Genomic DNA, 18,053 nt, shown 5'->3' on the forward strand with positions numbered 1-18,053 from the left:
TTTCCACCTCCATGATTTACAGTGGGGACGGTGTTCTTTGGGTCATAGGCAGCATTTCTCTTCCTCCAAACACGGCGAGTTGAGTTAGGGCAAAGAGCTCAATTTTTGTCTCATCTGAGCACAGCACCTTCTCCCAATCACTCTCAGAATCATCCAGGTGTTCATTGGCAAACTTCAGGCACAACATGCACATGTGCCTTCTTGAACAGTGGGACTTTGCGGGTACTGCAGGATTTTAAGCCATTACGGCGTAATGTGTTACCAATGGTTTTCTTGGTGACAGTGGTCCCAGCTGCCTTGAGATCATTAATAAGTTCCCCTGGGTAGTTGTAGGCTGATCTCTCACCTTCCTCATGATCCTGAATACCCCACAAGGTGAGATTTTGCATGGAGCCCCTGATCGATGTCGATTGAAACTCATTTTGTATTTCTTCCATTTTCTTACTATTGCACCAACAGTTGTCTTCTTCTCACCCAGCCTATTCCAGCCTTGTGCAGGTCTATGATCTTGTCCCGGACATCCTTAGGCTATGTGCGCACGCTGACATTTTTGCACTTCTCCAAAACGCTGCGTTTTAGGCCCCAAAAAATGCACAAAAACGCACCCGCAGCAAAAACGCAACGGTAAAAACGCACCACGTTTTACCGTGTGTTTGTGCGTTTTTGGCTGCGTTTTTGTTCACTGCGTTTTTCTGCATTTTTTCAATACATTGCATGGGTGGAAAAACGCAGAAAAAACGCAGTAAAGAATTGACATGACCATTTTTATTTTAGCTCAAATACACAGCCAAACAAAACTGTACTGTGCGGACAACAAAAATGAAATCTCGTAGGCTTTGCTGGGGAAGCAAAGTCATGCAGTTTTGAGCACAAAAACGCACCACAAAAAAAACGCGCAAAAATGCGGTAAAAAACGCAGCGTGCGCAGATGGCCTTAGAAAGCTCCTTGGTCTTGCCTTTGTTGTAGAGGTTAGAGTCTGACTGACTGTGGACAGGAGTCTTTTATACAGGTGACAAGTTAGGACAGCTGTCTTTAATGTAGGTAATGAGTAGATTAGGAGCGTCTAAGTGGTTTGTAGGAGCAAGAACTCTAAGGGTATGTGCGCACGTTGCTTTTTACCTGCTTTTTACCTGCTTTTTACCTGCTTTTTTGCTGCTTTTTCTTCTGCGCTGTTTAATGCCAAAATGGATGTGTTCTTCTATTCAAGCAAAGTCTATGGGAATTTGGGTTTCTTGTTCACACTATGTTGTTCAAAATGCTGCCTTTTTGAGGCAGAACTTTGGTCAAAAACTCAGCTTTTCAAAGAAGCAACATGTCAATTGTTTTTGCCATTTGGGTTTTGCACTGCAAAGCTGAGTTTTTGACCAAAGTTCTGCCACAAAAAGGCAGCATTTTGAACAACAAAGTGTGAACAAGAAACCCAAATTCCCATAGACTTTGCTTGAATAGAACACATCCATTTTGGCATTAAACAGCGCAGAAGAAAAAGCAGCAAAAAAGCAGGTAAAAAGCAACGTGCGCACATACCCTAAGGCTATGTGCGCACGTGTGCGCTCTGCACCGCACCGAAAAGGTGCGCTTCAGAGCGCAGCTGAAAAGCTGCGTTCTGAAGCGCATGGTGCCGGCGAGAACGTGCGCTCTGCCTGCAGCTCCTGCCATAGACAGAGCAGGGGCTGCCGGCAAAGCGCACGGAAGAAGTGACATGTCACTTCTTAGAACGCAGCGATTCGGGCAGCAGCTGAAGCGCTGCGTTCTAATATGCCACGTGCGCACGGCCCCTGCACAATCTCCATAGATTGTGCAGTGGACGCAGGACGCATGCAGTTACGCTGCGCTACAAAGCGCAGCGTAACTGCATGAATTACGCATACGTGCGCACATAGCCTAAGGGCGGCTTTGCACACTACAACATCGCAGGTGCGATGTCGGTGGGGTCAAATCGAAAGTGACGCACATCCGGCGTCACTTGCAATGTCGTAGTGTGTAAATCCTAGATGATACGATGAACGAGCGCAAAAGCGTCGTTATCGTATCATCGGTGCAGGCTCCGACATTTCCATAATGCCGGTGCAGCGACAGGTACGATGTTGTTCCTCGTTCCTGCGGCAGCACACATCGTGTGTATGAAGCCGCAGGAGAGAGGAACATCTCCTTACCTGCCGCCAGCGGCTATACGGAAGGAAGGAGGTGGGCGGGATGTTTACATCCTGCTCATCTCCGCCCCTCCGCCGCCATTGGCCGCCTGCCGTGTGACGTTGCTGTGACGCCGCACGACCCGCCCCCTTAGGAAGGAGGCGGGTCGCCGGCCAGAGTGACGGTCGCAGGGCAGGTGAGTGCATGTGAAGCTGGCGTAGCGATAATTATCGCTACGCCAGCTATCACAAGATATCGTACCTGCGACAGGGGCGGGGACTATCGCGTGCGACATCGCAGCATCGGCTTGCGATGTCGCAACTTGCAAAGCCCGCCCAAGGCTATGTGCCCACGGGACTCTGTATCTGCGGATTTTTCTGCATCAAAATCCGCAGCTTTCCCCCAGAATCCCCACCTTTTCATAGGTGCGGATTTGATGTGGATTTGACACGGATTTTGTTGCGGATTTTGCGATTTTTTTTTTTTTTTTTTTTTTTTTTTTTTTTTTTTTTAATTCAATTGAATATGCAAAATCCGCACGAAAATCCGCAACAATAAGTGACATGCTGCAGTTTTTCTGCACGAAAATCCGCACGATTTCCGCTGCGGAAAAATCCGCAGCGTGGGCACAGCATTTCCCAAATGCCATAGAAATGGCTGGGGAGTAGCTGTGCTGCAGATTTCTGGAAAATCTGCGGCTTTTCCACGAGAAATCCGCTGCAAAATCCGCGCATTTTCCGCAGCGTGGGCACATAGCCTTAATGTTGGTAGGGGATCAAATACTTATTTCTCTCTGCAAAATGCAAATAAATTTATATAATTCATACAATGTGATTTTCTGGATTTTTTGGGGGGATATTCTATCTCTCACTGTTAAAATTAACCTACCCTTAAAATTATAGACTGTTCATGTTTTTTTCAGTGGGCAAAGTTACAAAATCAGCAAGGGATCAAATACTTATTGTTGTTTTTTTACCGCTGGTGCGGGATTCTTTAAGAGGGTCTGGATTTTCCTTAAGAAAAAGTCACTTTCTAGTGCGCACATGGCCTAAAGGTGAGGTTTTCTCTGTTCAAGAATTGCAAAATATCTGTAAAAAACTGGATACTTTTTCACCACATAGCATCCAATTTTTTGTGCACCCATACACTAGAATGGGTGAATTTCTTCCTTTTTATAGAAGAAACTAGTGCATGCTGCGATTTTTTTTCACATAGATTCGGTCATCTGCGCTGCTGTATTGAACAATATTGATGAGTGTGGTCTGTTTTTTTACAGAAAGCGCTATGTCCAAAAATATGGTTGTATACTTGAAAGTATTGATCAAAGATGTTGGCAAAGACCCTTCAAGACAACGACAGCCGGCATTTTCCTGAAGCATATACACCTTGGACAATTCTTCAGTACCACCAGTGTCATAAAAACACTATGAGAAAAAAAAAAAACCACTATGAGAACATACCCAACTTTAAATTTTCTGCCTTAAAAAAAAAATACCTTGAACACCACTATCTTACTGTCCGATAAGTCTGACATCAGTAGTGTGCAAGGTTTCTTAGGGCATTTTAACACTTTCACCTTAGGGCGGTTTTCCATTCTTTGTTTTTTTCCTCCCCTTCTTCCGAGAGCCGTTAATTTTTCCATCAATCTTGCCATATGAGGGCTTGTTTTTTGCGGAATGAGTTGTACTTTTAAACGAAACCATGAGTTTTACTATTTAGTGTACTGGAAAACAGCAAAAAAATTCCAAGTGTGGAAAAATTGCAAAAAAATGTGTGATCGCACGATTGTTTTGGGGATATTTTATTCAGCATGTTCACTATATGGTAAAACCGATGTGTCGGTGTAATGCCTCAGGTCGGTGTGAATTTGTAGATACCAAACATGTATACTTTACTTTTATCTAAGGGGTTAAAAAAATTCAGATGCTTGTCCCAAAAAAGTATCACACTTTTTGCGCCATTTTTAGCGACCCATAGTGTTATCATTTTTCGGGATGTATGGCTCAGCGACGGCTTATTTTTTGCATCTGGAGCTGATGATTTTAATGGTGTCATTTTTGCGCAGATGCTACGTTTTGATCATCTGTTATTGCATTTTGTGACAACCAAAAAACGTAATTTTATTTGGAATGTTTTAGTTGCTAAGCCATTTACAATCAGATTAATTGATTTCCTATTTTAATAGATCGGGCATTTCTGTATACGGTGATACCAAATGTGTGTATTTTTTAACCATTTCATTTTCAATGGGACGAACGGGGGGAGAGTTGAACATTTAGGGTTTTTTTTTATTTTTTTCAATGTTTAAAACCTTTTTTTTTTACTTTTTTACAAGGATCAGCTGTCTGATCGATTGTTCATTTCTACTGATCAGAGCTGCACAGCTGAGATCACCAGAAATGCTGCGTTCCTGTGAGAGTCGGCGCTTTGTCGGCTCTAACAGGCCATACGTAATGATAGCGACAGGAATCATTACATGACCTATCGCTACCATGACAACCATCGGCTCCCCATGATCGTGTCCGATGGCGGCGGGGAAAGGTGTGTCGAGAGACTGCAGCATTTAAGGGATCCACTCACGCTTGATAGCCGCACATGTCTGCTGTTCAAATTAGCAGACATGTGCAGGGATCGTAGCTGGCTCACTGCAGTAGCCAGCATTTATAACCCCTTCATGATTTAGGACGTACCGGTATGTCCTCAGCCGTGAAGGAGTTAAGAAATTACATTGAACAATATATTGGAGAGAATAATATAATAACTGAACTGACAGACAGCATGGATTCATGAAAGATAAGATGCGTCTAACAAACATGGTGGGGTTCTATGAGGAAGTAAGTGCAAATCTAGATATTGGTAATGCAGCTGATGTGATTTATTTGGACTCAGCAAAAGCATTTGATACTGTACCACATAATAGCCTTATACTAAAGCTCCAGAAGCTTAATGACCTTGTGGATGGGATTGGTAGTAAAGTGTCAGTCTTTGCTGATGACACCAAACTATGTAGGATATTAAAAACTGACCTTGATGGTACAATATTACAAAACGATCTGGATAAGATGTCAGAATGGGCAGATACTTGGCATATGAGATTTAATGTTGATAAATGTAGAGTAATGCACCTAGGACGGAGTAATCCTATAGCTGCGTATACATTAAATGGAAGTAAACTCGGGACTACAGAACAGGAGAAGGACTTGGGTATTCTCATTACAAATAAGCTGAGCAGCAGCACTCAATGTCAAGCAGCAGCTGCAAAAGCAAACAAGATTTTAGGATGTATATAAAGAGAGATTAGATCCCGTGATCCCAACGTATTGTTATCCCTCTATGAATCACTTGTAAGGCCACATCTGAAATATGGGATCCAGTTTTGGGCTCCATATTTTAAAAATGATATTCAGAAGTTAAGGGGGCTTTACATGGTAGCGATATCGCTAGCAATTTGTAGTGATAGCGAGCGTGTAAGTAGCCGCCCCCATTGCGCATGCGATTATTTGTGATCGCTGCCGTAGCGAACATTATCGCTACGGCAGCATCACACATACTTACCTGGTCGGCGGCATCGCTGTGACTGCCGAAAAATCCCTCCTTCAAGGGGGAGGGACGTTCGGCATCACAGCGACATCACCGCAACGTCACTAAGCGGCCGGCCAATCAAAGTGGAGGGGCGGAGATGAGCAGGATGTAACATCCCGCCCACCTCCTTCCTTCCGCATTGGGGCCGGCGGCAGGTAACGAGACGTTCCTCGCTCCTGCGGTGTCACACATAGCGATGTGTGCTGCCGCATGAGCGATGAACCACCTGGATAAACAACCCTTACCGATTTTTGAGTTTGGGACGACCTCTCCATGGTGAATGATTTTCACCATTTTTGAGGTCGCTTAAGGTCGCTGGTCAGTGTCACACGCTGCGATATCGTTAATGACGCCGGATGTGCATCACTAACAACTTGACCCCGACGACAAAACATTAACGATATTGTAGCGTGTAAAGCCCCCTTTAGAGTCAGTTCAAAGATGGTAACTAGAGGAATGGAAGGAATGGAGGGCCTCACATATGATGAGAGGTTAAAAGGTTAAAAAAGTTAGATTTGTTTATCTTAGAAAAAAGACGTCTCAGAGGAGATCTCATTTATATGTATAAATACATGTGTGGTCAATATAAAGGACTGGCACATGACTTATTCCTTCCAAAGACATTACTAACCAGGGGGCATACACTGTAAGTGGAAAAAAAGCGATTCCGGCAGCTAAATAGGAAAGGGTTCTTTACAGTTAGAGTAGTAAGATTGTGGAATGCCCTATCACAACAGGTAGTAACAGTATATGTTACCGGCAATGTGTAAAAACAGGCATTCTATAGAATACCTAGGCAATGTATACAATGCCAGAAATGGGTCGTCAAAGTATGAAATACATCAGATGTTCATACATTTCCTAGTTATTAGAATACCTAAATGACAAACAGGCGGAGTGTAGAATACTACAAGGGTGGTCCGTTCAAAAGTAGGTGGACAGAGCAGGCAGCAGCAGATCTGTGAAACTGGCTCAGTTGCCCTTAGCATTAGCAACTAATCAGATTCCACCTTTCATTTTCTAGAGTCTATGAGGAATGAAAAGTGGAATCTGATTGGCTGCTAAAGCCCGCTTTACACGCTGCAATGTATCTTACAATGTGTCGGCGTAGTCACGTCGTAAGTGATGCACATCCGGCATTGTAAGGTACATTGCAGTGTGTAACAGCTACGTGCGATTGAACGGTAAAACGTTCATCGCACGCACGTCGTTCATTCCTCATGAATTGAACGTCAGATTGTTCATCGTACCCGGGGTAGCACACATCGCAGTGTGTGACACCCCGGGAACAATGAACAGATCTTACCTGCGTCCTGCGGCTCCCGGCCGGTAATGCGGAAGGAAGGAGGTGGGCGGGATGTTTACGTCCCGCTCAGCTCCGCCCCTATACTTCTATTGGCCGGCTGCCGCGTGACGTCGCTGTGACGCCGGACGTCCCTCCCACTCCAGGAAGTGGACGTTCGCCGCCCACATCGAGGTCGTATGGACGGGTAAGTACGTGTGACGGAGGGTTACTCGTATGTGCGGCACATTCAACAAATTCAACGTGCCACACATACGATGGGGGCGGTTACGATCGCATACGATATCGTATGCAGAATCGTAACATGTAAAGCAGGCTTAAGGGCTGAAAAGTGGAATCTGACTGAAAGAAATGAAATATGGACAAGCAGCGATGTGTGAAACTGGCTCAGTTGCAAAACAGTAAATGGAAGTCCTCAGTACACACAACATTGTCGGTTATAAATGATTTATTGATGAAATGTATAATTGGTGTAGAAAGGTTGAACTAGATGGACCAGGGCAGGGCATCCGGACATTTGGATGTCCACAGACCCACTTGTCGCATGGTGAATGAGTAATATCTTTGTGCACCTGTAGGTTGTGTAACACGACTATATAAGGGCTGCTTCTCACTTGCGAGTTTCTCGCAGTAGAGCAATGCGAGAAAATCTCGCATTGGAATCGGACACGTTAGTCAATGATTCAGCTCGCATTTGCGATTTTTTTTCTCAGTCCAGATCGGACTGAGAAAAAAATCGCAGCATGCTGCTTTTTTGCGAGTTTCTACTGCGAGTCTCTCCAATGCAAGTCTATGGGAGCGTGTAAATAATCGGATGTCACGGGACGGCACTCACACCATCCTAGTGACATCCGATTTTCTAAATACATTTCTCGCATGTTTCCTAAAACACTGGAAACGAGTGATGTCTCACAATGTCTGTCAATCACTATTCCCTGTCAGTCGGTCTCTCCCTCTCGGTCTCTATTCTCTCTCTGTCGGTCCGTCACTATCTCTGTCCCTCTCTCACAGTCTGTCGGTCATTTTCCCCTCCTCTCTCATACTCACCGTTCCCCGATCCCCGGCGCGGCGCTGCACGGCATTCACATTGCTGCGGCGGCTTTTACTATTTTGAAAAAGCCGGACGCTCATTAAACAATCTCGTATTCCCTGCTTTCCCCGCCCACAGGCGCCTATGATTGGTTGCAGTGAGACACGCCCCCATGCTAAGTGACAGGTGTCTCACTGCACCCAATCACAGCAGCCACTGGGCGTGTCTATACTGTGCAGTGAAATAAATAATTACATAATTAAAAAAAACGGCGTGCGGTCCCCCCAATTTTAATACCAGCCAGATAAAGCCATACGGCTGAAGGCTGGTATTCTCAGGATGGGGAGCTCCACGTTATTGGGAGCCCCCCAGCCTAACAATATCTGTCAGCAGCCGCCCAGAATTGCCACATACATTATATGCGACAGTTCTGGGACTGTACCCGGCTCTTCACGATTTGCCCTGGTGCGTTGGCAAATCAGGGTAATAAGGAGCTAATGGCAGCCCATAGCTGCCACTAAATCCTAGATTAATCATGTCAGGCGTCTCCCCGAGATACCTTCCATGATTAATCTGTAAATTACAGTAAATAAACACGCACACACCCGAAAAATCTTTTATTAGAAATAAAAAACACTAACAAATTCCCTCATCATCACCAATTTAATAAGCCCCAAAAAGCCCTCCATATCCGGCGTAATCTACGGACCTCCAGCGTCGCATCCAGCTCTGCTGCATGGAGGTGACCGGAGCTGCAGAAGACACCGCCGCTCCTGTCACCTCCACGCAGCAAATGAGGTGAGTATCGCGATCAGCTGAGCTGTCACTGAGGTTGATCGATCCTCGAGGTTGGTCGGACCGATTTTACTCGCATAGATGTGTTTCCAGCCTAACATGCAGTCACGGCTGCGTCCAGTATTACAGCTCAGGCCTATGTATTGCTCTTAGTAGCAGGACCTGGTGAAGCCGCTATTTTCCCTACAGAGCTGGTTCTCACAGATAATGAAGAGAATGCTGCTCTCCATATAATGCTGCGGTCACATAGCTGATGGGCAGGGATACAAATTCAGATCCCCCTGAACCAATATTGATGACCTATTCTACAGATAGGTGACCATGGAAACCACTATGAAAAATACTTACAATGAATGAACATCTGCATCTCCTCGCTGTGCACAGGATCAGGCTTTTGAGCATCTTTTAACCACTTCAGGTTTCTAAAACCACCAAGTGGTTAAAAGAAGAGACCGGTTCCTTTTTCTGGGGTTTTCTACTTAACAATGCAGATCAATGGGAAGGCTCGGAAGATGCCCAGATGTCTTTTGTTGCGTTTTGCCATCACTTTTTCTTAAAAGTGCAATAAAAAATATGTGACAAAACAATGGGAAACACTAAAAAAAAACAACACAAAGATGGTCAAAACCTAGGAAACAACTGTAAAACTACACAGAAGATGGATCAGGGAAAAAAATGCCAGTTTTCAGCATCTTCTGCTTAAAAGACACAGTGGTGTTGCTTGAGTTTAAAATACCTTGTGTGCACAGACCCTTAGGTTTTCCGTTTTTGGAAACTCATTCCCACATTGTTTATTTGTTTTATTCTCTCTCCCCAGGCCTGCTATTATCTGCAGCGCTGATGTCACGTCACAATGACAATACATCACTAGAACTAAGTTTTGAATGTCTTAAGAGGATTTGGAGAGATTCTACTGAGTTTCTGCTTCAAAAAATATGTGTAAACATATACTAATTTACACTGTTTATGAAGCAGAAACTGAGCAGAATCTTGCCAAATTCTCCTCATAATCTCAAAACAAAGTTTTGAGAATTGTTAAGCTTTGACATAGCCATGAAACTTGTTTTGGATTGTTAAATGTGTACACGTTCACCACCGTGAGGACATACATGTAGTGCCAGGACCACCATCAGCACATGATTGCAGCACCAGAATCACCATCAGTACATGAATTCAGTGCCAGAATCACCATCAGCACATGAATGCAGTGTCAGAACCACCATCAGCACATGAATGCAGCGCCAGAACCAAAATCAGCACATGAATGCAATGTCAGAACCACAGTCAGCACATGAATGCAGCATCAGAACCACAGTCAGCAAATGAATGAAATGTCAGAACCACAGTCAGCAGATGAATGCAGAATAAAAACCACCGTCAGTACATTAGTAAATCACCATGCTTAGCCCCATATACAATTGTATTGCCTGAACCAACAACTCCCAGTTTCTCCTTAACAATGGTAAGGATATGCTGGAAGTTGTTATGAATAATTATCAGACTGCAGACCATACAGGAACCACAGTACTGATAAGACGCAGGCAGTATCACAAATAAACATTTACATCCAGGTACCTTATAGATGACATCTTCTTTGATCGGAATAGTTCACGTCTCTTTTGTCTCCACATATTTGTCTCCATCATGAGATTTCATGCCACAGCTCGTCTCTGAAGTCCTTCCTCTTTGTTCTTCAGCAGCACTTCCTGACACGGTGCCTTTAAAAATAAAAGTATAATTATTCTGATCCATAAATATAAATATCTCCTATGCTGCACTCCTTAATAAATAAATGCTGTGCTTCCTTCACAAAATATCTCCACCTACACTGCCTTATCCAAAATATCCCCTCATACTACCCCTGTTCATAATACACCCCCCACATTGCCTCTCGATATAATATACCCCCACGCTGACTCTCTATATAATACACAGCCCACACAGCTTCTCTATATAATATACCCCCCACACAGCCTCTCTATATAATATACCCCACACACAACCTCTCTATATAATAAAACCTCTACACAGCCTCTCTATATAATATACCCCCCCACAGAGCTTCTCTTTATAATATACCCCCCACACAGCCTCTCTATATAATATACTGCCACACACTACCTCTCTATATAATATACCTCCCACATAGCCTATCTATATAATATACTGCCACACACTACCTCTCTATATAATATACCTCCCACATAGCCTCTCTATATAATATACCCCCACGCTGACTCTCTACATAATATACAGCCCACACAGCTTCTCTATATAATATACCCCCACACAGCCTCTCTATATAATATACCTCACACACAGCCTCTCTATATAATAAAACCTCCACACAGCCTCTCTACATAATATATCCCCCACAGAGCTTCTCTTTATAATATACCCCCCACACAGCCTCTCTATATAATATACTACCACACACTACCTCTCTATATAATATACCTCCCACATAGCTTCTCTATATAATATACCTCTTACACACTGCTCCTCTCCAAAATATTGCTCCCCCCCCCCCCTTCCCCACACACACACACACACACACACACTGCCGTTTTGTAAAATATGCCCCCTCACACACACACATTGCCCTTCTGGATAAAGTACTACCCCCACTGCCTCTCGCAAAGCTGTGTCTCTTTTACAAACATTCACCCATTATGTGCCTCAACCATCCACAGTGATTACACCTTTCATCTTTCGCTCCTCCATGGATCTCGCAGACTGACGTGTCTCGACGGCGACAGCAGCAGGGTAATAACGTCAGCAAGGTGATGACGTCATCACACAACTGCACGTCGGAGCCCCAGTCCCGGCACTATCACGGATCAAATGTACTTACGTCTGACAGACGCAAATACATTTGGATAGGAAGGCGGGAGCTGTGGTCACTATCCTCAGCAGTGTGAACACCGGGCAGCATAGTCTGCCTTCTGCACACGATCTCACAGCAGGACTGGGGCAGCACAGCACATCGCGCTGCCTTTTTTTCCACTGTGCAACTGTGCGCAAGGCAAATTAATGCTGACCAGCCTGCACACTGCTGAGGAGAGCGGCGGTGAATAGAAATTGAGCGGCCCACTACAGGGAAAGCCCTTCTGGCATTTGCCAGAATTGCCCGATGGCCAGTCCAGCCCCGAGATGGACTGATGTTTTTTTTTCAACCTATGTAGCTATGTAACTAAGACATAAAGATGAAAAAGATTTTAAAAAACAAACACACTTTCTCGTGCTTTTGGTGTGGTTTTTGCATGTGGGACGCTTTTCTGTTTTAGTTAAATCAATAGTGTGATTTGAAGCATTTTTTTTCTTCAAAAGCAAAACGCCTCAAGAATAGACTTATAGCTTATTTTTCCATATATGCAGACATGCAGAGAAAAACAGCAGCTTATGCACTGTAAGTGCATTTCCCATTGAAATCATTAGGCCACGTGCTCACATTGAGTATGTGAAGGTTTTTTTCCCTCAGTATTTGTAGCCAAAACCAGGAATGGAACAATCAGAGAAAAAGTATAATAAAAACACGGGCACTGCTTCTACATTTTTTATTTTGGCTACAAATACTCAACGTGTGCACGTGGCCTCAGGAAGCTCACTCAGAGAATTTTTAGTTGTTTTTCTTGTGCAGTATCTACTAAAAAAAACTCAGCTCCCAGCTTATCATTTGCGAATACTTGAAGATGCTTTTCTTTTTTTATCACAGGTCATGTATTTGCCTCCAGCATACTTGGAGTATCAGGGACCAGAAGGTAGTGGGCGTGACCAGCTTAGTTGGTGAGCGTCACACCCACCTTGGTGGGCGTGGTTCTGTGTTTCCTTCTGCGCGATCTACCAGGTTGGTGACTGGTCTTTGACTGGTCGTATCCGCTAACTGACTAAGCCCAGTCCCCATCACGCCCCCACCAACCCACTCCATTCCCCGACACTACAAGCGAGCGTGCCCCAATAAATGTCCACTCCACTATAGCACAAGGGAGACATCGGGCTGCGTCCACTAAGCCAGTCACACCTACTCACTAAGCTGGCCACCTTGCCCACTCACTCTGGACACTGCAAGGAAAGTACACCGACAAACCCGATAAGCAGTGTAGTAAAAGCACAAGTTTTTTTTTTTTTTCTTTTTCATGCCAAGAGAGAGAGAGACCCCCATCATCACCACACACACCGGTACTACTGCCCCTATCATCACCGCAGACACCCCAGCACTACCGCCCCCATCATCACAGCACACACCGGTACTACCGCCCCTATCATCACCGCACACACCCTGGCACTACCGCCCCTATCATCACCGCAGACACCCCAGCACTACCGCCCCCATCATCACAGCACACACCGGTACTACCGCCCCTATCATCACCGCACACACCCCGGCACTACCGCCCCTATCATCACCGCAGACACCCCAGCACTACCGCCCCCATCATCACAGCACACACCGGTACTATCGCCCCTATCATCACCGCACACACCCCGGCACTACCGCCCCTATCATCACCGCAGACACCGCAGCACTACCGCCCCCATCATCACAGCACACACCGGTACTACCGCCCCTATCATCACCGCACACACCCCGGCACTACCGCCCCTATCATCACCACAGACACCCCAGCACTACCGCCCCCATCATCACAGCACACACCGGTACTATCGCCCCTATCATCACCGCACACACCCCGGCACTACCGCCCCTATCATCACCGCAGACACCCCAGCACTACCGCCCCCATCATCACAGCACACACCGGTACTACCGCCCCTATCATCACCGCACACACCCCGGCACTACCGCCCCTATCATCACCGCAGACACCCCAGCACTACCGCCCCCATCATCACAGCACACACCGGTACTACCGCCCCTATCATCACCGCACACACCCCGGCACTACCGCCCCCATCATCACCGCAGACACCCCGGCACTACCGACCCCATCATCACCACACACACCGGTACTACCGCCCCCATCATCACCGCACACACCCCGGCACTACCGCCCCCATCATCACTGCAGATACCCTGGCACTACCGCCCCCATCATCACCGCACACACTGGTACTACCGCCCCCATCATCACCGCACACACCCCGGCGCGACCACCCCCATCATCACCGCAGACACCCCGGCACTACCGCCCCCATCATCACCGCACACACCGGCACTACTGCCCCCATCATCACCGCACACACTCAGGCACTACCACACCATCATCACTGCACACACGCAGGCACTACCACACCCATCATCACCGCACACACGCAGGCACTATCGCACCCATCATCACCGCACACACTGGCACTACCGCCCCCATCATCACCGCACAAACTCAGGCACTACTGTACCCATCATCACCGCACACACACCGGCACTACCTGAGTGACGTCACCGCTGACAGTGCGACTCACTTCAGTTGCTCTGTGGCGCTCACAGAGAGTGGCAGTGTTCTACGGTCGCTCCTGTTAGCTTCCGAAGTAGCAGAGCTGAAAGCGTCGTGGGACCTCGTGTGGATTACGCCGGACCTGGAGGGGTATTTGGGGATTAATAAAGTGGTGAAAGAGGGTGTTTTTTTGTCTTTTATTTCAAATAAAGGATTTTTTGGTGTTTGTGTTTATTTACTTTCACTACAGATTAATCATGGAATGTGTCTCATAGATATGGGGAGATAAGGTATGCACACCAGTGACTATGGAAGGGGAATACATGTAATAGCAGAAACTGCTGTGTGAATACTGACATGAAAAATTCAATAGCTATTTGTAAGAATGAAATGTGAAAAATGGAACCTGCATTACTGCCATGAATATATGAATAAAGAGAAATTTAGCTACTGAATTGATCAATGCAATAGAGCCCCAACACTACGCCAAAGTATTTCTCTACGTTGGGGTCCCTAGCTTGTGTGTCCTCTCATGCAGTTAAAAAACTTACCGTGTATGGGAAGCTGAGACCCAGGCTATATATACGATGTGGATTGGCAATAGGTGTGTGTGGGGAGGGTTCACAAACGAAAAACTACTAACATTAAGGAATAACGTTTGGAACTCCATTCTATGTCTGAACTGGGTGCAAAAACCTAAAAAACATCACTATGGGGAGATAAGGTATGCACACCAGTGACTATGGAAGGGGAATACATGTAATAGCAGAAACTGCTGTGTGAATACTGACATGAAAAATTCAATAGCTATTTGTAAGAATGAAATGTGAAAAATGGAACCTGCATTACTGCCATGAATATATGAATAAAGAGAAATTTAGCTACTGAATTGATCAATGCAATAGAGCCCCAACACTACGCCAAAGTATTTCTCTACGTTGGGGTCCCTAGCTTGTGTGTCCTCTCATGCAGTTAAAAAACTTACCGTGTATGGGTATTCATTCTTACAAATAGCTATTGAATTTTTCATGTCAGTATTCACACAGCAGTTTCTGCTATTACATGTATTCCCCTTCCATAGTCACTGGTGTGCATACCTTATCTCCCCATAGTGATGTTTTTTAGGTTTTTGCACCCAGTTCAGACATAGAATGGAGTTCCAAACATTATTCCTTAATGTTAGTAGTTTTTCGTTTGTGAACCCTCCCCACACACACCTATTGCCAATCCACATCGTATATATAGCCTGGGTCTCAGCTTCCCATACACGGTAAGTTTTTTAACTGCATGAGAGGACACACACAAGCTAGGGACCCCAACGTAGAGAAATACTTTGGCGTAGTGTTGGGGCTCTATTGCATTGATCAATTCAGTAGCTAAATTTCTCTTTATTCATATATTCATGGCAGTAATGCAGGTTCCATTTTTCACATTTCATTCTTACAAATAGCTATTGAATTTTTCATGTCAGTATTCACACAGCAGTTTCTGCTATTACATGTATTCCCCTTCCATAGTCACTGGTGTGCATACCTTATCTCCCCATAGTGATGTTTTTTAGGTTTTTGCACCCAGTTCAGACATAGAATGGAGTTCCAAACGTTATTCCTTAATGTGTCTCATAGATGCCTGCCATGATTAACCTAGGACTTAGTGGCAGATATGGGCTGCCATTATCTCCTTATAACCCCGATTGCCACCGCACCAGGGCAATTCGGGATGAGCCGGGTAGAGTCCCGGGACTTTTGCATCTAATGGATGTGGCAATTCCAGGCGGCTGCTGGCTGCTATTTTTAGGCTCGGGGGCTCCCCATAACGCGGAGCTCCCCATCCTGAGAATACCAGCCTTCAGCCGTGTGGCTTTATCTTGGCTGGTATCAAAATTGGGGGGGACCGCACGGCGTTTTTTTTTTAATTATTTATTTATTTTACTGCAAAATATAGACCCGCCCTCCGGCGGCTGTGATTGGTTGCAGTGAGACAGCTGTCACTCAGCGTGGGGACGTTTTTGCACTTCTCAAAAACGCGTATTTGGCTGCAAAAACACGCACCGGCAGCAAAAACGCAGCGGTAAAAACACATGCATTTTTACCACGTTTTGGTGCGTTTTTGGCTGTTTTGCTGCGTTTTTGATCACTGTGTTTTGCTGCGTTTTTCCAATGCATTGCATGGTGAAAAACGCGTCGGGTCCGCAATATAGAGAATGGAAGGAACCGCCAGGCCTCGCCCACCAAGGCGGGCGTCCCTCCCACCAACTAAGCCGATCACTCTCAGTAATTTCTGGTTCCCGATACTGCAAGTGTGAATTTGCTTCCAAATCAAAAATGCGCTTTTTTGTCTATAACCATTTTTTACTTTTTTATTTGTTGCATTTACTCCACAAGTGGGGCACAACCTGTGGGCGGGATTATGTCACCGATAACCCGTGTGCAGATTACGGCACCGATAACTCGTGTGCGGGATTACGGCGCAGACAACTAGTGTGCAGTTTTACTGTGCCGATAACCTGTGTGCGGGATTATGATGCAGATAACCAGTGTGTGGGATTATGGTGCAGAAAAGCCGTGTGGGATTACGGTGCAGATAACCCGTGTATGGGATTACGGTGCAGATAACCTGTGTATGGGATTACGGTGCAGATAATCCGTGTGCAAGATTACGGTGCAGATAATTCATGTGCGGGATTACGGTGCAGATAACTCGTGTATGGAATTATGGTGCAGATAACTCGCGTGCAGGATTACAGTGCGGATAACTCATGTGCAGGATTACAGTGCAGATAACTCGTGTGCAGGATTACAGTGCATTTAACCCGTGCGTGGGATTACGGTGCAGATAACTCGTGTGCGGGATTACGGTGCAGATAACCCATGTATGGGATTACGGTGCAGATAACTCATGCATGGGATTACGGTGCAGATAACTCATGTGTGGGATTACGGTGCAGAGAACCCGTGTATGGGATTACAGTGCAGATAACCCTTGTGCAGGATTACGGTGCATATAATCGGTGTCTAACCAGTCCTGGGCAGCAATTTTGCTTCAACTGTGAATTTCTGACGATGCTGAAGTTGGTTTCTTATTCGGGGCTGAAGTTGGTTTCTTATTCGGCAATTTAGTATTTTCAGTTTTTACAGGTTTAACAACAAAAATAACACATCACAATAATAAAATACAATGCACTGATGTGCCCTAATATAAATACACTCAAAATCAGCTGCGAAAATTATAAAACTGGCAAAAAATGGGCATCAAAGTGGGCACCGAAGTATGTTAGTGAAAGGGTTAAATGGCTTTGGGCCACTGATCTCACACCACATTTACATACCTAGTGATGCCACACATCAAATTCAGATCACTCCAGCCCGGCCCAAACAGGTTCTGGGCATCAGAACTGGCATCACAGTCAAGTAACTCCAGTCTGTCTTAAATGAGTGGGTTATTGTGAAGATTTTGACTTGTGCAGATTTGTACAAAATTATGAAGGGGATTTTGATGCACCAAAGTGAATAAGAATCCTAAAGGTTTGTATTTATGGAGAGATATCAGCGGCCCAAAGCCATTTAACCCTTCAACAACACCAATTACTTATTCAAATCTGTGAAAACTGGCCATTTGCCCACTTTGATGCCAGTTCTGATGCCCAGAACCCCTTTGGGCCGGGCTGGAGTGATCTGAATTTGATGTGTGGTATCACTAGGTATGTAAATGTGGTGTGAGATCAGTGGCCCAAAGCCATTTAACCCTTTCACTAACATACTTCGGTGCCCACTTTGATGCCCAATTTTTTGCCAGTTTTGTCATTTTCGCAGCTGA

The sequence above is a fragment of the Anomaloglossus baeobatrachus genome, chromosome 4 (genome assembly GCF_048569485.1).
Source record: "Anomaloglossus baeobatrachus isolate aAnoBae1 chromosome 4, aAnoBae1.hap1, whole genome shotgun sequence".
Taxonomy (NCBI): Eukaryota; Metazoa; Chordata; class Amphibia; order Anura; family Aromobatidae; genus Anomaloglossus; species Anomaloglossus baeobatrachus.